We start from the raw sequence: 27,697 nt of genomic DNA on the forward strand, positions 1-27,697 counted from the left end.
GTTACTGTATTACACAGCTGAGTTGGACACTCCTAGCAAAAGAGTAAACCACTTAGTAATTCCACAGTCACTAGTGAATGTAACCTTACAGTTAGTTCACGATGTACCAGGTGTTGCACACCCTGGTATGGATCCTTCTGTAAAACAAGCCAGATTGAAATACTTTTGGCCTCGTATGGCAACTGATATTTCTGAGTATGTTAAGAAATGTAATGTCTATATACAAAATAAAGGTAATATTAGTGGTCCTAATCCAATCCAGGTGTATCCCACTACTAGCGAACCTTGGGAAAGAGTTCCCTTAGATTTGTTAACTAATTTCCAATGTTCTCTCCAGGGCAACAAACATTTTTGTGTTATGGTAGGCCAGTTCACCAGATATTGTGAGTTAGTTCCTGTTGCAGATAAGACTGCCGAGACAGTAGCTAAAGCAATTAAGGAATGTACAATCTTCAGGCATACCACTCCCAAGTTCCTAGTAACAGATAATGGAGGTGAATTCTGTAATGAGATTCTTGAAAGTTGTGTACTGTGTAGAAGATCTCTAAATCGACCATTGTTCCTCACCATCCTGCCAGTAATGGTTTAGCAGAAAGAACTAATAAGAAAGTACTCGATGTATTGAGAGTCACTCTTAATCCCAATGGTGCATCCTGGGATGAAGTTATACCTGACGTTCGGTGTGCCATAAATTCTGCTTACAATGCTTTTATAGGTGACACTCCACATTATGCACTGTATGGTGTAGATAAGTACTTACCATATGAGTTGTTATATTCTAATCCGAAACCAAATTACAATCCTGATGACTTCATAGTGTTACACCTGGTCAACTTATGCATTACTTCGAGCCGATATCACTTAATATCATATTGCAAACCTGGTTGTTAATAGCTAAAATGAGCAAGTTCGACTGTATAATATTATCTGGGGCCTCATATGAGTTACCAGATAGAATCATGTAAATTTATGCTTATAGTAAAATTATTTAGATTGCGTGTAACAATGTGATATGTGAAGCACTTGTGTAACAACCAGTCTCTGGTTAACATTTTCACCCTCTAAGCATATGTCACGTGACCTACCTTATGTCAGGTCACCCCTCCCCCACTACAGTCAGTAGCAGCCGATCTACAGCTCAAGTGCATGGCTTGGAAGTCCTCTGTTGTAATAGCCATATTCCCTTATATTATACTTAAGGTGCTCGTGGGGAACTTATCTGTACATTACGTCAAATATCAACTATCTGTTATATTCACCGGTGATCTGAAAACCTCCGGGTTATAACTAGTAACTTTATTCATGTGACTGTTAATGAAACATTAAGGTCCTGTGCGTAGTTATTACTAAATATAATTGTGCATTCATAATATATGAGAAAAAAGCTTAATATTTTATTGATATGTTGTAAGGAAAAATATATTAAAGGCCATAAATTTTTATGTGATTTTTTGACTCCCTATAAAAGTAGTTGGAACTTAATCAATTTATTGTACTTTGACATCCTGTGAAGTGAAAAGAAGGATAAGAGAGTAATGATAGCGACTCACAGCAGTTTAGCTCAAGGTGTCTTCAGAAGAATCTGAGAAACGCTTCTTAAATCATCAGCAGAATTTACAAGAGCAACTAACACTCAAGCAAAATCAACCAAAATTAAAGTAGGTTTGAGAGTTATGCTGAATAACTAAAATGAAACGCCTGCAATGCCCAAGCTCGAGCAAAGGTTTGTTGGTTCATATCCAGTAGTTGAACATGTCAGTGGCATTGAGTATAAAGGTTGAGAAATCAGTACTGGCCAGTATAAAGACCCACATTTAAATCATTTGAAGTTAGTATGCGATGATGGCAAAGTTCCTAAGATCTAGACAAATGCAATAGACTCTAACAATCTTCCTGACGTAATACCCTCTACCTCTAACTTCCAGACAGATGAACAACCTGGCTGTTGTTATTCCTTACATACATGACAAATGAGGAATCCACAAGTATCATATGTAAAACTCAATTTAGATCCTCCTCAACCACAGCATGTTAGCTGTTGCAACAGTTTGACTCCCAGAGATGACCACTTTGCATATGTAAATCTCGCCCTAGCAGAGTTGGGGTTAAATATAAATAATCCCTATAGATAGATAATTTAGTCTAGAGTATTTCAACTGTGTTCACTATATCAACTTATTGATGTTCATTTTTTTTTAAGTGTTCACATTCTCTCCAAATTCTGTGATTTAATAGTAAAATACTTGTGTGCACCAAGTCTGCATTTTCTGTTAAACACTTTCTCCTTTGTAAATATATTTCCTCAGAATCTGTAGATCAGTTGATTTTCTCTTTGTTGATCTCTTTTGTTAATCTGTATCATTGATTCTATCATAATTTGTAAGGCATCAGTCATCATCCTTATTTATAGTTCCTTATGTTCAACTGTTGTGTACATTGGTATTGTATAGAATATGCCCAGAGAATTGCTAAGCTGTCAGTAGTGTTACTGTGTAGGTATTACATAGATTTGCTCCCTTCTAACTGAGACATCACGAGACTATGGGTCTCGTGATGTCACTAGAAGTGAGGATGAACTCTGTGGCTTACACATGAGCTGTAGGCCACAGAGTTCATCCTGACTTCCATACCAGGCATAGTAGTGGACTTGACAGGCAGGCCTGAGTATCTCCTCAAGACTCTCCTAATTATACACTTCCAAGACATCCAATATCTTCAGACAAACCCCCATAACATCACAAATATTACCACCACCATCATCGCCACCATCACCACCCACCATCACAACCACCGCTACTACCACCACCATCAACACTATCACCACCAGACTGGGCTGAGTCAGAAACACAACTCAGAATATTTCAGACAGCGTCTCTACACTGCTGCTCACTCAGCGTTCGTGCTATGTACGGGATCCTCCTATCTCTCTCACTCTCATTTCCTGAGACTCACTTTACGACCTCGCTTCTCTATCGTTATTTATTTGATTTTTCCCTTCCTCTTATATATAAGAATTGCAAGGACGAACAGAAGATATATAATTATGGAAACATGAGTAATGAATTACAGATATTTAGTTAGGAAAAACCAATGAACGGGAAAAGTTTAAACCCAGAGCAAGTGAATGATAGAACTCCACGGGTTTAGTTATTTGTTTGCAGTAATGTTATTGTGTGATTATAGTTAGTCAGGATAGATGGACAAAAGTCAATTTATGAGTGAAGAAGAAGATATTAATTAGTTTTTACAGCACCACACCCTGTTACACTACACCGTCAAACATTACAAGACACCACGACACTGTAACACTACTCCGTCACACCTTACAGAACACTACTGCAACACAGTGCAACACATCTCTCTCCTGTATGCTGGTTATTTGTGTATTGTTCCAGTCATGGTATTGTGCAGTTTTGTTCCGTACTCCCTCATGCTTAGTAACACACCACTACACCCTGTAACACTACTCTTCACACCTTGTAACACACCACTACACCTTGTAACACGCCACTACACCCTGTAACACTACTCTTCACACCTTGTAACACACCACTACACCTTGTAACACGCCACTACACCCTGTAACACTACTCTTCACACCTTGTAACACACCACTACACCTTGTAACACACCACTACACCCTGTAACACTACTCTTCACACCTTGTAACACACCGCTACACCCTGTAACACTACTCCTTCACACCTTGTAACACACTGATTCACCCTATAACACTACTTCACGCCTTGTAAAACACTGCTACACCCTATAACACTACTTCACACCTTGTAACACGCCACTACACCCTGTAACACTACTCCTTCACACCTTGTAACACACTGATTGACCCTATAACACTACTTCACACCTTGTAAAACACTGCTACACCCTGTAACACTACTCTTCACACCTTGTAACACGCCACTACACCCTGTAACACTACTTCACACCTTGTAACACTGATTCACCCTATAACACTACTTCACGCCTTGTAAAACACTGCTACACCCTGTAACACTACTCTTCACACCTTGTAACACGCCACTACACCCTGTAACACTACTCCTTCACACCTTATAAGACACCACAAGACCTTGTAACACACCACAACACAATATAATACACCACCACACCTTGTAACACACCCCTACATCCTTCAACACTACTACACCCTGTAACACCGCTACACCCTGTAACACACCGCTACACACTGTAACACTACTCTTCACACCTTGTAACACACCGCTACACCCTGTAACACTACTTCACACTTTATAAGGCACCACTACACCTTGTAACACACCACTACACAATATAATACACACCACACCTTGTAACATACCCCTACACCCTGTAACACTACTACACCCTGTAACTCACCACTACACCTTGTAACACACACTACTCTGTAACAAAACAATACAGTCTGTAACACAGCCCTACACCCTCCCTGTAACACACTACCACATCCTGTAACATACCACTATACCCTCTAACACACCATTACACCCTGTAACATACCACTATACCCTCTAACACACCATTACACCCTGTAACATACCACTATACCCTCTAACACACCATTACACCCTGTAACACTCTACTACTACTATTTTTAACATAACACTACACCCTGTAACACACTACTACACCTTGTAAGACGCTACTACATCTTGCAGGGCACAAACACATCCCATAACTAACCAATGTAGTGTGCTACACAACGCCAATACGAAGATAAACAGCACCATTACAGATTGTAGCTAAACGTATTCACACTTGGTAACAATCCTCTAAAGCATGTAACAAAGCAACACTGGAAACACTCCGCTACACCCTGCAACACAGCCCCACTATACCTTCTAACAGTACTACACCCTGCAACACAGCCCCACTATACCTTCTAGCAGTACTACACCCTGCAACACAGCCCCACTATACCTTCTAGCAGTACTACACCCTGCAACACAGCCCCACTATACCTTCTAGCAGTACTACACCCTGCAACACAGCCCCACTATACCTTCTAGCAGTACTACACCCTGCAACACAGCCCCACTATACCTTCTAACAGTACTACACCCTGCAACACAGCCCCACTATACCTTCTAGCAGTACTACACCCTGCAACACAGCCCCACTATACCTTCTAACAGTACTACACCCTGCAACACAGTACTACACTCAGCAACACAAAGCACATCGAAACAACGTTACATTAAGCCACACAGGTTAAGGCTGGATCCACTAATTTATTGTTGATTACTTTTCGATAACCATATAAAACTTAATAAGACATTCACTGTCACACAACACAAGCACACTGACCACTTATTGTAAGTAACTGAGGCTGCAAGTGCACACTCACTTAACACACTCCTGATCACACCTCATTATTTTCGACTATTACTGTTTGTTTTTTAGGCTGCAACAATTTGCTTCAAAAAGAAATAAGATAAATTAAAAAATTAAGGAAAATATACGACTGAGCTTCGATTTTTGTGTTTAGCTAATTTTGTTTGCTTTTATATTTGTTCGACACACAGACACACACACACACACACACACACACACACACACACACACACACACACACACACACATACATAGCTTTAAGCAGAGGTATGATAAAGCTCACGGTTCAGGGAGAGTGACCTAGTAGCGATCAGTGAAGAGGCGGGGCCAGGAGCTCGGACTCGACCCCCGCAACCTCAACTAGGTGAGTAGGTGAGTACACACTGACGTGTATAGTATGCAAAGTCATGGAGAAGATCGTCAGGAAAAGAGTGGTGGAGCACCTAGAAAGGAATGGGCTTATTAACGACATCCAGCACGGTTTCAGGGACGGTAAATCCTGTGTCACAAACCTACTAGAGTTATATGACAGGGTGGCAGCAGTATGACAAGAGAGAGGGGTGGGTAGACTACGTTTTTTGTGACTGTAAGAATGCTTCTGACACAGTTCCTCACAAGAGATTAGAGCAAAAGATGGAGGACCAGGTAGGTATAACAGGAAAAACACTGCAATGGATCAGAGAATTCCTGACGGGAAGGCATCAGAAAGTCATGGTTCGTGATGAGATGTCAGAGTGGGTGCCTGTGACGAGCGGGGTTCCACAGGGGTCAGTCCGAGGACCGGTACTATTTCTGGTATATGTGAATGACATGACAGAAAGAATAAATTCAGAAGTGACCTTGTTTGAAGAAGATGTGAAGAATTTAATCGGACGAGGATAAGGCAAGACTACAGAGGGATTATGTTAGGTAAGACACATATGCAACAGTTAGGTATCTTTATTATGAAACGTTTCGCCTACACAGTAGGCTTCTTCAGTCAAGTACAGAAAAGTTGATAGAAGCAGAAGATACTTGAAGACGATGTAATCAGTCCATCACCCTTAAAGTTTTGAGGTGGTCAGTCCCTCAGTCTGGAGAAGAGCATTGTTCCACCTCAAAACTTTAAGGGTGATGGACTGATTACATCGTCTTCAAGTATCTTCTGCTTCTATCAACTTTTCTGTACTTGACTGAAGAAGCCTACTGTGTAGGCGAAACGTTTCATAATAAAGATACCTAACTGTTGCATATGTGTCTTACCTAACAACCTGTCGGTATTTTATACCATTTTAATGTTCAGAGGGATTATGCTGCAGGTTTTTGGACCAAGCTGCAGGGTTGGTCCAGAAACTTATTCCTGGAGTTGAACCCCAGGAAGTGCAAAGTCATGAAAACTGGGGATGGGCAAAGAAAACTGCAGATAGAGTACAGTCTAGGGGGCCAAAGATTACAAACCTCATTCAAGGAAAAAGATCTTGGGGTGAGTATAATACCGAGCACATCTCCTGAGGCGCACATCATCCAAATAATTGGTGCAGCATATGGGCGCCTAGCCCATATGTTGCACAGGACCCTGTGCACCTTGTACGTCAGGCCCATATTGGAGTATGCAGTACCAGTTTGGAACCCACATCTGGCCAAGCACGTCAGGAAATTAGAGAAAGTGCAAAAGTGCTAAGGGGCTTGTCCTACGAGGTGAGGTTATGGGAAATCGACTTGACGATACTGGAGGACTGGAGGGATAGGGATAATGCGATAACATATGGAATACTGAGAGGAACTGACAAGGTGGACAGAGACAGGATGTACCAGAGATGGGACACAGCAACAAGGGGTCACAATTAGAAGCTGAAGACTCAGATGAGTCACAGAGATGCTAGGAAGTATTTCTTCAGTCATAGAGTTGTCAGGAAATGTAACAGTCTGGAAAGTGATGCAGTGGAGGCAGGATCCATACATAGCTTTAAGAAGAGGTATATAAAACCTCAGGAAGCAGGGAGAGTGGCCTAGTAGCCATCAGTGAAGAGGCAGGGCCAGGAACTATAATTCAATCCCTGAAACCACAATTAAGTGAGTACAATTCGGTGAGTACACACACATGCACACACCTCCTACCCACCACCACCATCTCTATGCCACCAGAAACCACCTATCCACCACCCCACCTAACAAGCCTCCACCCACCTAACCCACCACCACCTATCTAACTAGCCACCACCCACCTAACCCACCACCACCTGTCTAGCTAGCCACACCCACCTAACTAGCCACCACCCACCTAACCCATCACACCTACCTAACTAGTCACCACAACTCACCTAACCCACTACAACCACCTATCTAACCCACCACCACCTACCTAATCCACCACAAACATCCAAATAATCCACCATCACCCACCTAATTAGCAACCACTCACCTAACGCAACTCCACCCACCTAACCTACTACAACCACACAACTAGCCCACCACCACCCCACCTAACTAGCCACCACCCACCTTACCCACCACATCCACCCACCTAACCCACCACCATCCACTTAACCCACCACATCACCCCTCGAGTTTCTTATTTCAGTCAGTTAACTTTTTGTAGAGCCAATTTTACGCACTATAAAACATTGAGGATGATCCCTTTGCAGGTTTTGTCTCGCTGACTCCTCTTTCTCCCTTCCCTTCTTTCCCTTTCTGGCAGGAGGAAAAGAGAAGGTGGAGAAGAAGAAGAGAGAGGAAGAGGAGGAGAAAGATCAAGAAGAATAGGAAGAGAACTCTCAGGAAGAGAGAGAGGATCCCGCTAAATAAGCTGAGTGCACCGAGAGATCAAAGACATCGAAGTATTCTCTTTAGCAGACGCAAAACCCGAGGCAAAAGCATACTTAGGATGATGACCAGAGGAAAATAACACACTGGTTATTATTATTTTCATTATTCCAATTATGTTTATAATAATAATAATAGTAATAATAAATAATTTTATAATTAATTTTAAAATTACTGTTATTATTATTACAGGGTAGAACTAAACCCATTAGGGTCACGCAGGATTTAGGGACTGAGGGGCCATCAGGTCCAATCCCAAAAATGGAAACAGTAGAAAATGTGCCCTTTCTGTATTTTCCTGCACATGTATAATAGTAAATACTTTGAGGTAAGACTATGTGGGAGGTAAGACTATGTGGGAGGTAAGACTATGTGGGAGGTAAGACTATGTGGGAGGTAAGACTATGTGGGAGGTAAGGCTACGTGGGAGGTAAGACTATGTGGGAGGTAAGGCTACGTGGGAGATAAGACTATTTGGGAGGTAAGACTATGTGGGAGGTAAGACTATGTGGGAGGTAAGGTTACGTGGGAGGTAAGACTATGTGGGAGGTAAGGTTACGTGGGAGGTAAGACTATGTGGGAGGTAAGGCTATGTGGGAGGTACGACTATGTGGGAGGTAAGGCTACGTGGGAGGTAAGACTATGTGGGAGGTAAGGCTACGTGGGAGATAAGACTATTTGGGAGGTAAGACTATGTGGGAGGTAAGACTATGTGGAAGGTAAGACTATATGGGAGGTAAGACTATGTGGGAGGTAAGACTATATGGAAGGTAAGACTATGTCGGAGGAAAGACTATGTGGGAGGTAAGACTATGTGGGAGGTAAGACTATGTGGGAGATAAGACTATGTAGGAGGTAAAACTATGTGGGAGGTAAGACTATGTGGGAGGTAAGAATATGTGGGAGGTAAGACTATGTAAGAGGTAAGACTATGTGGGAGGTAAGGCTATGTGGGAGGTAAGGCTATGTGGGAGGTAAGACTGTGTGGGAGGTAAGACTATGTGGGAGGTAAGACTATGTAGAAGGTAAGACTATGTGGGAGGTAAGACTATGTGGGAGGTAAGACTATGTGGGAGGTAAGACTATGTGGGAGGTAAAACTCGTCGTAAGATAAAGCAGAGTTGGGTACCGTAACTTTCTTTACATTAGGCCAAGGACGAAAACGAATGTGAGCAAACTAATTTTATTCATAACCTAACCTATCCTAGCCTAACCTATCCTAAGTTATCCTAAGGTATAAAAAGAAGAAGGTACAGCACCGTGACTGGAACAATACACATGACGGACCGGAGCGTCGTTTTAAGATTCAATTCTTGTATCTGCGAGTTACTTTGTGTACTATTGTAACGTATCCTGTCCTGTCAGAAAAGTAAAGCATTCTGCGTAGGAGAGTAAAGCAATTGCTTCTGGATACCGCGATGACCGACGTAACACGAGAATGAAATGAATTGTGATAAGTCAGAGACGTGGGAACTCCCAGCCTCTCATCTCCTGATACGAGACAAAAACGGTGTTTACTGAAAAATCCTGAATGGAGCTTTTTATAAAGCAGGATTGCTTGATATATAAGTGTAATTAATTCATGTTCACACTTTATCACAAGAATCGTTCTCCAGATATCGTGGCCTGGTGGTTAACGCTCTCGCTTCACACGGTGAGGGCCTGGGTTCGATTCCCAGCCAGAGTAGAAACATTGGACGTGTTTCTTTCCACCTGTTGTCTATGTTCCCCATCAGTAAAATGGGTACCTGGGTGTTAGTCGACTGGTGTGGGTCGCATCCTGGGACACTGACCTAAGGAGGCCTGGTCACAGACCGGGTCGCGGGGGCGTTGACCCCCGGAACTCTCTCCAGATCTCCAGAAACTATTATCTGTAGCAGTGATAGTCAGGAACTGTCAGGATCATCCCTAGAAGTCTCCTCCAAATATATTATCTCAAGAAGTGTCTCTTGGGTGTCTATACAAGCATCCTGCAGATATGACCAGCGTTATGCATTAAAGAATTCTCAAGATATTGTCAGAATTATTCTAAGGAACGTTGGGCAGATATCGTCACGATAAACACAGAATCGTTGTTGAAATATCGTCAGCATTATCCCTAGAATCTTTTGCCAGATGTCGTCAAAATTATCCTCTTACGAGTTCTCCAGAAATCACTAAGATGACTTTCTATTTTAGAAGTCGGGGTGGTGGGGGCATGATTATAAAGGGCTCTTGATCTAAGAGACTAGAGCTACCCTATCATGCACGATCCCTTCTGGCTTAGCGCTCCCCAGAGTATTGTTACGAAACAATGTTCCACACCATGGGGTTGAACAATCCTCCTGTTTAAGGGACTGACAAATAAAAAAACATGGTCAAGAAGGATGATAGACTGATTGCATCTTCGCTACTACTCCTGCTGCCTATAAATTTTATCTCCTCTGTATCTGACTGAAGACGCCTGCTGCATAGGCGAAACATTTCACTCACCAATAAAAATACCCAACTGTTGCACACGTGTCTTACTCTTCAGCGACTCAGGGAGAAACTAAGAAGCAGGGAGGAACTAAGAAGCAGGAAGGAATTAAGCAGGGAGGAATTAAGAAGCAAGGAAGAACTAAGAACCAGGAAGGAACTAAGAACCAGGGAGAAACTAAGAAGCAGGGAGGAACTAAGAACCAGGGAGAAACTAAGAAGCAGGGAGGAACTAAGAACTAGGGAGAAACTAAGAAGCAGGGAGGAACTAAGAAGCAGGGAGGAACTAAGAAGCAGGGAGGAACTAAGAAGCAGAGAAGAACTAAGAACCAGGGAGGAACTAAGAAGCAGGGAGGAACTAAGAAGCAGGGAGGAACTAAGAAGCAGGGAGGAACTAAGAAGCAGGGAAGAACTAAGAAGCAGGGAGGAACTAAGAAGCAGGGAGGAACTAAGAAGCAGGGAGGAACTAAGAAGCAGGGAGGAACTAAGAAGCAGGGAGGAACTAAGAAGCAGGGAGGAACTAAGAAGCAGGGAGGAACTAAGAAGCAGGGAGGAACTAAGAAGCAGGGAGGAACTAAGAAGCAGGGAGGAACTAAGAAGCAGGGAGAAACTAAGAACCAGGGAGGAACTAAGAAGCAGAGAGGAACTAAGAAGCAGGGAGGAACTAAGAAGCAGAGAAAAACTAAGAAGCAGGGAGAAACTAAGAACCAGGGTGGAACTAAGAAGCAGGGAGGAACTCAGAAGCAGGGAAGAACTAAGAAGCAGGGAGGAACTAAGAAGCAGGGAGGAACTAAGAAGCAGGGAGGAACTAAGAATCAGGGAAGAACTAAGAACCAGGGAGGAACTAAGAACCAGGGAGGAACTAAGAAGCAGGGAGGAACTAAGAAGCAGGGAGGAACTAAGAAGCAGGGAGGAACTAAGAAGCAGGGAAGAACTAAGAAGCAGGGAGAAACTAAGAAGCAGGGGGGAACTAAGAAGCAGGGAGAAACTAAGAAGCAGGGAGAAACTAAGAAGCAGGGAGAAACTAAGAAGCAGGGAAGAACTAAGAAGCAGGGAGGAACTAAGAAGCAGGGAGGAACTAAGAAGCAGGAAGGAACTAAGATGCAGGGAGAAACTAAGCAGGGAGAAACTAAGAAGCAGGGAGAAACTAAGAAGCAGGGAGAAACTAAGAAGCAGGGAGGAACTAAGAAGCAGGGAGGAACTAAGATGCAGGGAGAAACTAAGAAGCAGGGAGGAACTAAGAAGCAGGGAGGAACTAAGAATCATGGAGGAACTAAGATGCAGGGAGAAACTAAGAAGCGGGGAAGAACTAAGGAGCATGGAGAAACTAAGAAGCAGAAAGGAACTAAGAAGTAGGAACAAAGAAGCAGGGATGAACTAAGAAGCAGGGAGGAACTAAGAAGTCAGGAACTAAAAAATATTGAGAAACTAAGAAGCAGGGAAGAACTAAGAAGCAGGGAGGAACTAAGAAGCAGGAAAAAAGAAGCAGGGATGAACTAAGAAGCAGGGAGAAACTAAGAAGCAGGGAAGAACTAAGAAGCAGGGAGGAACTAAGAAGCAGGAACTTAAAAATATGGAGAAACTAAGAAGCAGGGAAGAACTAAGAAGCAGGGAGGAACTAAGAAGCAGGAAAAAAGAAGCAGGGATGAACTAAGAAGCAGGGAGAAACTAAGAAGCAGGGAAGAACTAAGAAGCAGGGAGGAACTAAGAAGCAGGAACTTAAAAATATTGAGAAACTAAGAAGCAGGGAGGAACTAAGAAGCAGGGAGGAACTAAGACGCAGAGAGGAACTAAGAAGCAGGGAGACACTAAGAAGCAGGAACTAAGAAGCAGGGAAGAACTAAGAAGCAGAGAGGGAATTAAAAGGCAGAGAGAAACTAAGAAGCAGGGAGGATCTAAGAAGCAGGAAGAAAGTAAGAAGCAGGAAGAAGCTAAGAAGCAGCGAGAAGCTAAGAAGCAGGGAGACACTAAGAAGCAGGAACTAAGAAGCAGGAAGAAACTAAGAATCAGGGAGGAACTAAGAAGCAGGAAGAAACTAAGAAGCAGGGAGGGACTAAGAAGCAGGAACTAAGAAGCAGGAACCAAAAAGCAGGAACTAAGAAGCAGGAACGAAGAAGCAGGGAGGAACTAAGAAGCAGGAACGAAGAAGCAGGGAGGAACTAAGAAGCAGGAACTAAGAAGCAGGGAGGAACTAAGAATCGGTGGAGGTCTAAGAAGCAGGAAAAATCTGAGGTTGCAGGATAAAGGGGAAAGAAAACAACTGAGAAGTGGAAAAAGACAAAGAAGTAGCGGGAAAAACATAGCGAAGGAGTAAAGAAAAACGTAAGAAAAAAACAGATTAATAATTAACAAGGGGAAATTAGCAGAAATTGACAAAAATTATCCATACGTGTTGAGAGGTCAACTTGTTGTGTTGGTAACACTTGAAGAGAGGAGTGATGAGACACTTACCTTGGTCATACTGCAGGGTCATGCTGATGCTCAGGTGTGGCAACACTGGCAAGGTGTTACAAGCAACTTACCTGGAAAATATTAAGTTATTTGTAATGGAAAATATTACCATGTATAACTACCTACGCGGTATATTAAGTTATTAAGTTATTTAAGTAACAAAATACGTATGTACTGGATACCTATTTACTGTCTCTATGTCATTATCTAAGATTCTTATATACTCTGTGTATAATAATAATAATAATAATAATAATAATAATAATAATAATAATAATAATAGCAATAATAGTAGTAATAATAATAATAATAATAATAATAATAATAATAATAATAATAACAGCAATAATAGTAGCAATAATAGTAGTAGTAATAATAATAATAATAATAATAATAATAATAATAATAATAATAATAGCAATAATAGTAGCAATAATAGTAGTAATAATAATAATAATAATAATAATAATAATAATAATAATAGCAATAATAGTAGTAGTAGTAATAATAATAATAATAATAATAATAATAATAGCAATAATAGTAGCAATAATAGTATTAGTAATAATAATAATAGTAATAATAATAATAATAGCAATAATAGTAGCAATAATAGTAATAATAATAATAATAGCAATAATAGTAGCAATAATAGTAATAATAATAATAATAATAATAATAATAATAATAATAATAATAATAATAATAATAGCAATAATAGTAGCAATAATAGTAGTAGTAATAATAATAATAATAATAATAATAATAATAATAATAATAATAATAATAATAATAATAATAATAATAGCAATAATAGTAGCAAAAATAGTAATAATAATAATAATAATAATAATAATAATAATAATAATAATAATAGCAATAATAGTAGCAATAATAGTAGTAATAATAATAATAATAATAATAGCAATAATAGTAGCAATAATAATAATAATAATAATAATAATAATAATAAAAAGACACATTTCGGTCGCTGGGCGACCCGAGAAAAGTATCCCAGCATTCAGTAAGCCCAGCTCTCTCTACCTCAGTGCACGCAGTAGAGAAAATGGAGTGTGCTTATTACGTCTCAGTTAAGTGGAATGACAAGTGTTATTCTTGGCAACAGCCTGAGTTCAGGCTGTGTATGTACGGTTATAATGTATATTCCAAAGATTACCGTCTATATTAAGTGTCTATATAGCAAATGGAATGCACACATATAGCCCCATTAAATTGCATCTAAAATCATTATGTAAGTGAAGAGGTAAGACAAGGTAAAAATATGCAGATCTTCCAGACCTTTAAGGTATATAACTGGAAATACAAACACATGTGCAGTATAATGTGATCCTTTATTGACAACGTTTCGCCCACACACTGGGTTTTTTCAAGTCACAAACAGATCTGCCTGGGGTGGAAGGTACGGGAGTATTTATAGTCAGGTTCAGAATGTTGAGGTCAGGTGGAGAATGCTGCATCTGATGATCTACCGAGTGGGGTTATAGAGTCTAAAATCTTGGGTAGCTTGGAAAGGAGACTGGACAAGTTTGTGAGCAGACCTCCTACAGTGTTCTTATGTGGGATAGCGATGAAGAAGTTTCTTGGCAAGTGGTTCAGCTATGTTATAGAAGCCACTATTCTGGTTGAAGTTGTCGGATATAGAAATAAGTGATGATTCCAGGATTCTTCGGTACTGAGTGTTGTCGTCTGTGGCGATAAGTCTTGAGTTTCTGTAGTTTATCAAGTGGTTGTGTGAATTAAGGTGTTGTACACAGGCATTCCTTGTATCGTCAGACCTGCTTGCGTATTGGTATTCTTAAATACGTGTTTGGAGGTCCCTTGATGTTTCGCCCACGTATAATTTGTTGCAGTCATTACAAGGGATTATGTATACCCCTGCAGAGGGTGGAAGCTTGTCCTGTCTATCACTGGTAATGTCCTTAACGGTCGTGGTTGTGGAGGTAGATACTTGGAATGAGGTATTGGAAAAGATGTTGGAAACGTGTTTGGCAATGGAGTTCGTGGGGAGGACTGTGTATCTCTTCTCGGCAGTGTCTTCTCTGGGTGTGTTGAAGATGTTTAATGCCCGTCGTCTACAGTCTCTGATGAAGTGACGAGGATAGTGGAGTTTAGAAAATACTTGTTCAATTATAGTGCATTCTTCCTCAAGAAACTCATTGCTGCAGATTCTGAGTGCACGCAGGAAAAAGCCTATAATTACACCACGTTTAGTTTTGGTGTCGTGGTGAGAGTAGAAGTGGAGAAGATTGTTTTGGGTGGTGGGTCTTCGATAGACTTTAGCAGAAGACACGACCATCAGGGTTACCACCGCTGATAAAGGAGGTGGTGTTGTTATCATGAACACTGACGATTACAGGAACAAAATGCTCAATCTACTTAATGACCCAGATACCTACAAACCTCTCACAACTAACCAAGTGGACAACCTTACTAAAACTTTTCTTCAAGGACTCGCCGTATTCTGAGGGGCTCAGAACAGGGGAAGAAACTTCTGCACACCATGCCCAGCAACCCCAGACCTGCCAGAATGTACGGCCTGCCAAAAACTCACAAGCCTGGTATCCCACTGAGGCCCATATCCTCGGGAATAGGCAGTGCTCCCCACCAGCTCTCAGGAATTCTCGCAAAACACCTCTCTAAACTATTGGGCACTATCAGTCCAGCACATCTCAAACACTCAGGTGATCTTCTCAATCGCATTCGCAACATCAACATCAGGAACAAGAAACTTTCCAGCCTTGATGTGACTTCCCTATTCACCAAAGTACCTACTACACAAGCCATCAATCTCTTGCGCAGGAAAATTGACGATTCACTTGATCTTCCCATTCCAGCCAGCGATTTCATCGACCTTGTTGAACTATGTGTTGGCTTTACGTGTTTCTCTTTCGAAAATCACCTCTTTCAGCAGACTTTTGGACTACCCATGGGTTCGCCACTCAGTGTGGACCTGGCGAACCTATACATGGGACATTTAGAAGCCGAACGTTTCTTCACCATTATTCCTTCGTCTGTCACCTGGCTCCGTTATGTTGACGACATTCTCCTCATAACTTCTAGATGCTTCAACGTTCAAGCTCTCCAAGACAAGCTCAACCAGGTCGAGCCTTCAATCCAGTTCACACTTGAAGTCGACAACACTCTTCCTTTCCTTGATGTTCTTCTCTGCAAAGCTGACCACGAACTTCGCTTTAAAGTCTATCGAAAACCCACCAACCAAAACGATCTTCTTCACTTCTACTCTTACCACGACACCAAAACTAAACGTGGTGTAATTATAGGCTTCTTCCTGCGTGCACTCAGAATCTGCAGCAATGAGTTTCTTGAGGAAGAATGCACTATAATTGAACAAGTATTTTCTAAACTCCACTATCCTCGTCACTTCATCAGAGACTGCAGACGACGGGCATTAAACATCGTCAACACACCCAGAGAAGACACTGCCGAGAAGAGATACACAGTCCTCCCCACCAACTCCATTGCCAAACACGTTTCCAACATCTTTTCCAATACCTCATTCCAAGTATCTACCTCCACAACCACGACCATCAAGGACATTACCAGTGATAAATTAGACACATGTGCAACGCTTGGGTATCTTTATTGAGGCAACGTTTCGCCACACAGTGGCTTCATCAGTCCATACGTAGGAGAAACTTGAAGAACAGGAGGAGAATGAGGTAATCAGTCGCTCAACCTTGAGTCGATGTGTTCAGTCCATCAATCTTGAATAGAATACGGCATATCAGCAGAGAAGCAGCTTATAAACCGTATGGCAGGAGAGGTGCAGCAGTCATAGGTCGTGTCACATTCTCCTCCTGTTCTTCAAGTTTCTCCTACGTATGGACTGATGAAGCCACTGTGTGGCGAAATGTTTCCTCAATAAAGATACCCAAGCGTTGCACATGTGTCTAATTTATCAACATGTCGGTTCTCTGAACCATTCATCTACAAATCTGTCAGACACTGCAACTTCTTGGGATCTTAATACTTAGGAATTCTTCGCTTGCCTAATTCTTGGGCACAACTTACTTCCACATTGAACAAATGTGACACCACCTATGACTGCTGCACCTCTCCTGCCATACGGTTTATAAGCTGCTTCTCCGCTGATATGCCGTATTCTATTCAAGATTGATGGACTGAACACATCGACTCAAGGTTGAGGGACTGATTACCTCATTCTCCTCCTGTTCTTCAAGTTTCTCCTACGTATGGACTGATGAAGCCACTGTGTGGCGAAACGTTTCCTCAATAAAGATACCCAAGCGTTGCACATGTGTCTAATTTATCTACATGTCGGTTCTCTGAACCATTCATCTACAAATTACCAGTGATAACAGGACAAGCTTCCACCCTCTGCAGGGGTATACATAATCCCTTGTAATGACTGCAACAAATTATACGTGGGCGAAACATCAAGGGACCTCCAAACACGTATTTCAGAACACCAATACGCAAGCAGGTCTGACGATACAAGGAATGCCTGTGTACAACACCGTAATTCACACAACCACTTGATAAACTACAGAAACTCAAGACTTATCGCCACAGAAGACAACACTCAATACCGAAGAATCCTGGAATCATCACTTATTTCTATATCCGACAACTTCAACCAGAATAGGGGCTTCTATAACATAGCTGAACCACTTGCCAAGAAACTTCTTCATCGCTATCCCACATAAGAACATAGGAATGGAAGAACACTGCAGAAGGTCTGCTCACAAACTTATCCAACTTCCTTTCCAAGCTACCCAAGATTTTAGACTCTATAACCCCACTCGGTAGATCATCAGATGCAGCATTCTCCACCTGACCTCAGCATTCTGAACCTGACTATAAATACTCGCGTACCTTCCACCCCAGGTAGATCTGTTTGTGACTTGATAAAGCCCACTGTGTGGGCGAAACGTTGTCAATAAAGGATCACATTATACTGCACATGTGTTTGTATTTCCACTGTGTCGGTATTTTATACCATTTATTTCCAAGGTATATAACTTGAGACATGAGGTCCCCACCGCTTCCATAAAGACATGACATGTCTAAATATAGCTATGACAGCAGGAGAAAACAGACACCCCAAGAAGTAGCAACAACCACAAGAATACTTCAGGAATAATTTCTGAACTCTTGCAGTGACAATGTATGGATATACATCAAGGTGTTAGTAGCAGTATGTGGGTACACGCTTCCTTTTAACATACATCAGTCTTCACTATCATACTTTATAACCTCTGTGAGGGCAGAAATTGACGGGCCACAAGATGAATTCAGTTTCAGCCTGCATCACCAACAAGCCTCAGTCTATCAATGAATGTAAACAGGGAAGTGGTGATTGTAGATGAATGGTTCAGAGAACTGACATGTTGATAAATTAGACACATGTGCAACTCGTGTCTAATTTATCAACAGGGAAGAGGTTGTGCAAGAAAGGTATAAAATACCGACAATATGAAAGTTAAGACACATGTGCAGCATCTGAATATCTTTATTGTAGACGTTTCGCCATCCAGTGGCTTTATCAATACAGATTCCACTCGGGAATCCCGCCTACCAGTGACTATGCCCTCGTCTGCTACACGTACTTATCCACTGACGCCTATATAACCGCCAGTCTTCTTGCCTTCGCTCCAGATTCTCCTCCACCACGATGCTGTGAACACTAACTCCAAGGCTGACGAACTGATTACCTCATCTTTTGTATACAGTTCTACTGCCTTCTAATTATGTCCTGGAATCTGTATTGATAAAACCACTGGATGGCGAAACGTCTACAATAAAGATACCCAGATGTTGCACATGTGTCTTAATTTTCAGGGAAGAGATGAACAAGACCAAGACAGTGTACAGAGTGAATCTGCTATCTCAAACTTGTCTCAAGCAGTTCTCCATACCAGTGAAACTGTCTTTATCCAAGACTTGTCCTTGTATACACAGAAATACAGCAACCTCATAAAATACCTACCATATGTATTACATCGAAAAAAATAACATCTGTAATAGTTGCAATTAACTTGCAACAAGGCTTGCAAGTTAATTGCAACCATTATAATTGTTTTTCCAGACTATCACTTACAACTGCAATTATTTGATCTAGGAAGACAACTGAAGAAGCTTCGTTTCAGATATGTTTTAAAAATAAGATCTAAGACATGTTTGGTAATATTTTATATTATTTTAGAAAGATGCAAATGAGTAATTCCACACCGTGAAAAATACAGAAAATAATATTGACTTTAATGGTACACAACAACTTCCATAAGTTACATAAATTTTTGTCATATTACGCTTCATTAAGATTCATGATGGGAAGGTACTCGTAAATTTTTGGATAGCACTTAATTAGGGAAAGTTTGTGAAAGGTTGCAAGTCCTAGCTGCACCCTGCTGGGAGGAAAAAAATCCTGCTATGATATGCGACGGAGCATTTATCATCTCTTCTCAGGTTGGAGCACCAGTGGAGGAAAATACCTTCAATAAATCAAGGGATCTAAGGTGAATAAAACACAATCCTCTTGTATATACTTAATTTCAAAACTTCTCCTAGTTTATCAGCTGCGGATTTCTGTGTACCTTCTCCTGAAGATGGAGTGATGATGGTGGGGTCTCTTAGGAGGACTAGGTTTAGATCAGGATTCATCCTTATCGACCATTTCGCAACTTGTTTATTCTTAGATTCGCTTGCAATATGAGTCCTAATGGAATGGAATTCAATCCATCTTGGATCAAGGATCAATATAAGGTATAATTTCCACTTATAAATTAAGTCTTAGTTCACCATTTCATAATTACTGGTCAAAATGTTGAGGGTGTGACCATTTAATCTCCTAATATTTGCCCCATTGTCTAGTAAGAATTGACACAACCTCCCTTGATGCGACTGCCACTAAAAATAATTTCTTGGTTATATTCTCCCTACCACTCAGCGAATCGGTACACTTGTTGACATAGTAGGATCATTTCACAACTGACTGGATCAACATCAAGAGTAAATTCCACCTTGTTTCATTTGGAGATTGCAAATAAATGTTTTTCTCTTGGAGGAATGTTGCAACAGGTTTGGACTTTCATTTTGACGTCACAAGAGAAAATGGTTTTGGAATGCTGCATGTAGAAATGAATTATTGACCTCTGGACTAGATGCATCTTTTATTCAGAATTATTGAGAGTGAGCAAAGCAGGTCATACGTTCTGGTAAAAAATTGGGAAGACTTTCCAGGTTCATTTCCTTCTCGGTGGTATTTGCCTCTTCCAGAGCCTTCAGGTTTAGCGACGTGAAAACCAGAAGCACATATCATAAGCTATATTGATTGATGAGATATTGCTAATTCTTTGTTTACTGTATCTCTGACAATGTACAGGAGGTTTATGGTGAAGACAGTATCTCTCTTCAAATATACCACAAGCAAGAAATCTTGACTTCAGTTCTAGGTTCTTCCGATTAGTGTAAAGATCCAAATTTAGATGAAGTTGGCTGAGATTCTGGAATTCTTCTATTGCATCCTACTTTCCTGCATATGCAAGAAAGATGGAGGATGTTGAATGTTGAGCATGCAAGAATCCCAAATTTTGGTTCTGCTTGTAGCAGATCTCAGAAAGTAAAAATCTCCAAAATATACAGTAGCAGCTGGTCACGTGCAATAGAATGTATTTTTTATTTTTTTTGGTTAATGATCTTTTGTCTGTTTCTTTGTGCTGTTGTCACTTCCAGGAGCTGTTTCATTTATTTTCTTCTGTGCATTATTTTGGTGATCTTTTAAATATTCAATTTTATTCTTTTCATTACAGCATTTTAAACGCGTGATGACTTTTAACGTAGCCTTCGTCATCTCTCCGCAACACCTGCACGTAGCCTTCGTCATCTCTCCGCAACACCTGCACGTAGCCTTCATCTTCTCTCCGCAACACCTGCACGTAGCCTTCATTTTCTCTCCGCAACACCTGCACGTAGCCTTCATCTTCTCTCCGCAACACCTGCACGTAGCCTTCATCTTCTCTCCGCAACACCTGCACGTAGCCTTCATCTTCTCTCCGCAACACCTGCACGTAGCCTTCATCTTCTCTCCGCAACACCTGCACGTAGCCTTCATCTTCTCTCCGCAACACCTGCACGTAGCCTTCATCTTCTCTCCGCAACACCTGCACGTAGCCTTCATCATCTCTCCGCAACACCTGCACGTAGCCTTCATCATCTCTCCGCAACACCTGCACGTAGCCTTCATCATCTCTCCGCAACACCTGCACGTAGCCTTCATCATCTCTCCGCAACACCTGCACGTAGCCTTCATCTTCTCTCCGCAACACCTGCACGTAGCCTTCATCATCTCTCCGCAACACCTGCACGTAGCCTTCATCATCTCTCCGCAACACCTGCACGTAGCCTTCATCATCTCTCCGCAACACCTGCACGTAGCCTTCATCATCTCTCCGCAACACCTGCACGTAGCCTTCATCTTCTCTCCGCAACACCTGCACGTAGCCTTCATCATCTCTCCGCAACACCTGCACGTAGCCTTCATCATCTCTCCGCAACACCTGCACGTAGCCTTCATCATCTCTCCGCAACACCTGCACGTAGCCTTCATCATCTCTCCGCAACACCTGCACGTAGCCTTCATCTTCTCTCCGCAACACTTGCACGTAGCCTTCATCATCTCTCCGCAACACCTGCACGTAGCCTTCATCATCTCTCCGCAACACCTGCACGTAGCCTTCATCATCTCTCCGCAACACCTGCACGTAGCCTTCATCTTCTCTCCGCAACACCTGCACGTAGCCTTCATCTTCTCTCCGCAACACCTGCACGTAGCCTTCATCTTCTCTCCGCAACACCTGCACGTAGCCTTCATCTTCTCTCCGCAACACCTGCACGTAGCCTTCATCTTCTCTCCGCAACACCTGCACGTAGCCTTCATCTTCTCTCCGCAACACCTGCACGTAGCCTTCATCTTCTCTCCGCAACACCTGCACGTAGCCTTCATCTTCTCTCCGCAACACCTGCACGTAGCCTTCATCTTCTCTCCGCAACACCTGCACGTAGCCTTCATCTTCTCTCCGCAACACCTGCACGTAGCCTTCATCTTCTCTCCGCAACACCTGCACGTAGCCTTCATCTTCTCTCCGCAACACCTGCACGTAGCCTTCATCTTCTCTCCGCAACACCTGCACGTAGCCTTCATCTTCTCTCCGCAACACCTGCACGTAGCCTTCATCTTCTCTCCGCAACACCTGCACGTAGCCTTCATCTTCTCTCCGCAACACCTGCACGTAGCCTTCATCTTCTCTCCGCAACACCTGCACGTAGCCTTCATCTTCTCTCCGCAACACCTGCACGTAGCCTTCATCTTCTCTCCGCAACACCTGCACGTAGCCTTCATCTTCTCTCCGCAACACCTGCACGTAGCCTTCATCTTCTCTCCGCAACACCTGCACGTAGCCTTCATCTTCTCTCCGCAACACCTGCACGTAGCCTTCATCTTCTCTCCGCAACACCTGCACGTAGCCTTCATCTTCTCTCCGCAACACCTGCACGTAGCCTTCATCTTCTCTCCGCAACACCTGCACGTAGCCTTCATCTTCTCTCCGCAACACCTGCACGTAGCCTTCATCTTATCTCCGCAACACCTGCACGTAGCCTTCATCTTCTCTCCGCAACACCTGCACGTAGCCTTCATCTTCTCTCCGCAACACCTGCACGTAGCCTTCATCTTCTCTCCGCAACACCTGCACGTAGCCTTCATCTTCTCTCCGCAACACCTGCACGTAGCCTTCATCTTCTCTCCGCAACACCTGCACGTAGCCTTCATCTTCTCTCCGCAACACCTGCACGTAGCCTTCATCTTCTCTCCGCAACACCTGCACGTAACTATGTTTTCCTCACTACTCGAGTTTTCTCAACAGAGACCAAAGTACGTCCGAAGGAAGCGTGAAAATTATACTTCCAGTGAGCATTCCATCCTTACTGTATTCAACACACTATTACATAGCTCCAACTTTCCAGTAAACGAAGAACCTGCACTGGAAAGTGTGAAGCAAAAGTTTCTCACAAGCAGAGCTTAACTGACTGAACTAACTGACTACGAATCTTTGACATTTGCAAAATATACTGTCGAAGTACTGTCTATCCCCAGTCTCCCTTACATAAAAAAAACCCCATCGCAATCAATGCAAAACAGGTGCAAGTGATTTTAATTATGCAATAACTACGAACAAGGCATACAAGATGCAATACAATAACAGGGGATTAGAGTTGAATGATAGCTCTGTTCCTTTCGTTTGCAATGAACACATAGTCAGGAGCTTGCAATATTTTAGAAATGAGTATTAAGTCCAATTAGTTTCGTTTAGGAGAGCGATTCTACCTTGAATGAGGAAGGTGATACCAGGAAGACCAGTGGCAAGTGCCAAAAATATGAAAGCAGAGCAATGAAACAGGAGAAAACAAACCAGCCAAAAGGAAAATCAGAAAATCTTTGATACTGCTACGAAACTACACAACCCTAACGGGTTTGTAGAAATAATTATTTTGGCAGCTAGAACAGTTAGTTAGTTAAAGATTAGCCGGTATTCTCCCGGCCCGGGCCTTGTCCAAGTGGTGGCCCGGCCTTGGCTCCCTCTTTAGGGATTGTCTGAGACCTAAGTCTCCCATGGGAGGAGGCACAAGCACCTCCTCATCTTTGGGACCAACTGTCCCCAGGCCTAGCCACAAGCTAGGCCTCTCTAGTCTGCCATCCCCACCCCAAGGGGACTAATGGGAATGCCAGTCTTATGAGCTAAAGGCTCGGGCTCAGGCACCTACCCTACCCTAGAAGGGCTGGGCATGGTGTCGATCAGCTAGAACAGCTTATCATAGTACTGAATCTAGAATAACCCTTCAGATTTAAAATGTGCTGGTTCTCCTATACAATGAGAATTTTTCTGTCCTGCCGAATGCCCTAAAAATATTCAACATAAAAGTATATTTGAAGATTCATGGATGGTTAAAAGTATTTTGATCAGGAATTCCCCTCAACATGGTATTGGTGGTGTTTACAAGTTGGGTGTAATGGTTGTAACTTACTGGGACAGACCAGCAACTCTTTATAGGTTAATACAACACTAATATTCAGTAAGAATAGCTCAAGACTCGAATAGGAAATTCAATCACACACGAGTTTGCAACGATCCTGCAAACTGGTCAGAAGCAAGAGGCTTAGTTCCTTATACCTCATGGCTGGAAGAAAATATTTTGTTAGTGGCAATTATAAAACATGATAAACATTCATTTTATAATACTAGTTTTGGATTATTCAAACTTGATTTATTAATAATTGAGGCCATTGTGCATAATCTGAAGGTGGATTCCTGTACTAAAGCAATGGATCTTCAATAGTTCTACAGTTAGTAATTAGAACCTATTTTCCATCTCTTTCTTTCATTAGACCAGCGTCTGTTCAAGAGTTGGGTGAGATAGATAAACTATGAATGTCTCCCTCTTGATAAACTATATATGTCTCCCACTTTAAATGACCCATTTTTCTTACTGTTATGGAATTTTCTCAAGACAATTGCCAGATATATCTAAAATCAGAATGTAAAATCTTTTATAACATATCAAAGTCTGGTCGAGTTTTTGATAATTGCCATATCACTAATTTAATGTCTGCTAGGTCATTACTACACTATAAGTGTTTGTATTCCGGTGCTTTAATATTCTTCCTTCATTTTTCTGGCTCTCGGCACTGGTCTGATTGGTGTCATTTATCTATTTCAAGCAAGAATTGCTCTTCTGAGACTTAAAATTAAAAGAAGACGTCTGTAGTTTATCCATAAGAAGATGGTCATAGTTTATCTCTCACACAAGATTCCTGGGCAGACGCTGATCTAACCATGAAGAACAAGCAGGAACACAGGATGTAATTCCTTGGTGCGGAACTACAACACTTAAGGCAATCCAAAGTATTTTTATAGGAGTCAGTTTTAGGCTATGCATGATAGACTCAAATATAAATGAATCGAATTTGAATAAGCCACCACTATTCCTATATAATGAATGTTTACAATTGCCGATTCTACAATATCTCGTTCAAGCCATGCAGAGCAGAGGACAGTGACTGTGCCTTCTGACCATTTTGCAGTTATTACAGATTCTAATGTGGTTGAAAATTGCATCCAGTTCCTGCATAGTTCATATCGAATATTGGTGATGTGATATCCTAACATCTAGAGGTTTGCTGGCCTGTCCCTCATAAGATAAGTTGCAACCATTGTAACCAATTCTGTATACACCATCAACATAATATTGAAGAGATTTCGTTAGCAAAGTGCTTTTAATAGTATGTGAATTCTTAAAAGTTATATGTATGTTAAATCATTTAAGAGCACTCATCAGAAGATATAAATTCTCATTGTATGGGAGAACTGGCACATTCTTGATCTGACGTGTTATCCTGGACTCAGACCTATGATAGGTTTTCCTACTTGCCAGCAACAATGATTTCACAAACTCCTTATTGTACTCCAGTTTCGTGGCAATATCAAATATTTTCATAAGTTTGTCATCGAGAAACTCTGTGCTGCACACTCTGTAATCTCTCAGAAATGTAATGGGAAAAACACTCCATTTTCCTCTTGTCTCATGGTTGGAACTATAGTGAATGTATGAGCACACATTAGTGGCCTTTCTGTAAATTGTAAACTTGGATTTTCTCTTAACTCGGTGAATCAACACATCTATGAATGGAAGATTTGTTAAGTCATACCATGAACTTAAAATGGGTTAATGAGAATGATGTCGAAGAGGTATGAGATAGATTTAAGAATGTAGTGTTAGAGTGTTTAACAGAAGTTTGTGGTTACAGGAAAATGGGTGTGGGAAGGAAGAAGAGCGACTGGTGGACTGATGATGTAAAGAGAGTAGAAGGAAAGGCTTTTACAAATTAGAAGCGATGCAAGGAGGGAGGATTATATGGAGAGAAAAGGAGAGGTTAAGAGAGTGGAGAAGAAATGTAAAAGGAGAGCAAATGAGAGAGTGGTTAAGATATTATTTAAAATCTTGTTGAGAATAAGAAAAAGTGTTGGAAAAAGATTAATAGGTTAGGAAAGCCTAGGGAACGAATGACTTGACAGTTAAAAGTAGGAGAGGAGAGTTATTGGACGGCGAGTCGGAAGTATCACAAAGATGGAGCGAATATTTTGAGGAACTGTTAAATGCTGATGAAGATAGGGAAGCTGTGATTTTGTGCATTAGGCATGAAGGTCTAACATCTTGTAGGAGTGAGGAAAAGCCAGTTGTAAGTGTAAGGGAGGTGCCTGAGGCAATGGGTAAAATGAAAGGGGTTAAATTAGCTGGAATTGATGGAATAAAGACATAAATGTTGAAAGTAGATGGGGATATAGTTTTGGAAAGGTTGGTGCTTTTATTTAATAAATTTATGGAAGAAGGGAAAGTTTCTATAGACCGGAAAAGAAAATGTATAGTTCCTTTTCATAAAGGCAAAGGGGACAAAAAAAGAGTAAAAATAATTGTTGAATAATTCAGTTGACACGACTGCAAACAAACCATACCACGGGCGGGGATAGAACCCGCCATCAGAGAGTCTCAAAACTCCAGATCATCGCGTTAGCGACGGTCTGGAGTTTTGAGACTTTCTGATCGCGGGTTCTATCCCCGCCCGTGGTATGGTTTTTTTTCATACATGAAAGCAAAGAGGAAAATGTATGAGAGCATAGTGGTACCAACGCTCTTTTATGCGTGTGAAGCATGGGTGGTGAATGTTGTAACATAACGAAGTCTGGATGCAGTGGAGATGTCTTGTCTGAGGGCAATGTGTTTTGTGAATATAATGCAGAGAATGATTAGCTTGGAGATCAGAAGGAGGTTTGGACATTTAGAGAGGATGGAACAAAACAGAATGATTTGGAGGGCATATATACCTATAGTGAAAGGAAGACGGGATGGGGGTCGTCCTAGGAACGGTTTTAAGCGAGGGGATAAAGGAGCTTTCGTGTGAAATGGGCTTGGACTTCCAACAATAGTGCACGTGCGTGTTAGAAGCAAGTGGAGACGAATGTTTTTCTTTATGAATTGATGTGATGTTAGAGTGTAGGCAAAGTAACATTTATGAAAAAAATCAGGGAAACTGGTTAGCCGGACTTGAGTCCTGGAGATGGAAAGTACAGTGTCTGCATATGAAGGAGGAGAGTTGTTACATTGCGCTTTTTTAACTGTATGTATTATTCACTAAGTATTGTCACGTGACTTGTTGACAGTGATTAAATGAAGCTTAGGGCTACCAACTAAATTTCCTCTTATTCTGTTTCCAGGTTTCTTTACACCTCTGACATCCACTGTACCCTACCAGACAGGATGTCTGGGTGACAGACGGTGCCTGTGTACTCAGGAGAAAAGACATCACACTACCTGACTCTGAGAAAACGTTCCTTCATTCCTCCTGTTGATACTCTTTCAACATTGGATAGCTCCTGACGAAACACGTAGACATGTGAAAGTACCCGAGATGAAGATTTCCATCCCCAATGCTAATATTTTGTTTATTTATAGTCAATTTATTCTCTCAAATGTAATTTAAAAAAAATATATAACATTTTCCATACCCCCTTCCCCC

At 41.6% G+C, this 27,697-nt stretch overlaps 1 long non-coding RNA gene across 1 annotated transcript; it reads left to right on the top strand.

The window, feature by feature from the left end:
- The first annotated feature begins 623 nt into the window (after positions 1–623).
- Positions 624–27,697, top strand: LOC128689514 (uncharacterized). The gene is made up of 3 exons (XR_008407196.2): positions 624–1,658; positions 7,980–8,246; positions 27,396–27,697. It is a non-coding gene; the product is annotated as an uncharacterized lncRNA (long non-coding RNA).

The sequence above is a fragment of the Cherax quadricarinatus genome, chromosome 18 (genome assembly GCF_038502225.1).
Source record: "Cherax quadricarinatus isolate ZL_2023a chromosome 18, ASM3850222v1, whole genome shotgun sequence".
In the NCBI taxonomy this organism is placed as follows: domain Eukaryota; kingdom Metazoa; phylum Arthropoda; class Malacostraca; order Decapoda; family Parastacidae; genus Cherax; species Cherax quadricarinatus.